Genomic DNA, 469 nt, shown 5'->3' on the forward strand with positions numbered 1-469 from the left:
ATGCCTTGTTGTTCTGGGGTATACAACGTTTAAAAAAAATCACAACACCAGGTTATAGTCCAACAGGTTTAATTGGAAGCACTAGCTTTCAGAGCGCTGCTCCACAACCACCTGTTGAAGGAGCAGTGCTCCGTAAGCTAGTGCTTCCATTTAAACCTGTTGGACTATAACCTGGTGTTGTGTGATTTTTAACTTTGGACATCTCTGACCAGGTTGCTGAAGAAAAAGATATGATAGTCTAAATGGAGAAAGTGAGGTCTGCAGATGCTGGAGATCAGAGCTGAAAATGTGTTGCTGGAAAAGCGCAGCAGGTCAGGCAGCATCCAGGGAACAGGAGAATTGACGTTTCCTTCTTCAGGAATGAGGAAAGTTTGTCCAGCAGGCTAAGATAAAAGGTGGGGAGGAGGGACTTGGGGGAGGGGTGTCAGAAATGCGATAGGTGGAAAGAGGTCAAGGTGAGGGTGATAGG

Source organism: Chiloscyllium plagiosum, chromosome 9, assembly GCF_004010195.1.
Source record: "Chiloscyllium plagiosum isolate BGI_BamShark_2017 chromosome 9, ASM401019v2, whole genome shotgun sequence".
NCBI classification, from domain to species: Eukaryota; Metazoa; Chordata; class Chondrichthyes; order Orectolobiformes; family Hemiscylliidae; genus Chiloscyllium; species Chiloscyllium plagiosum.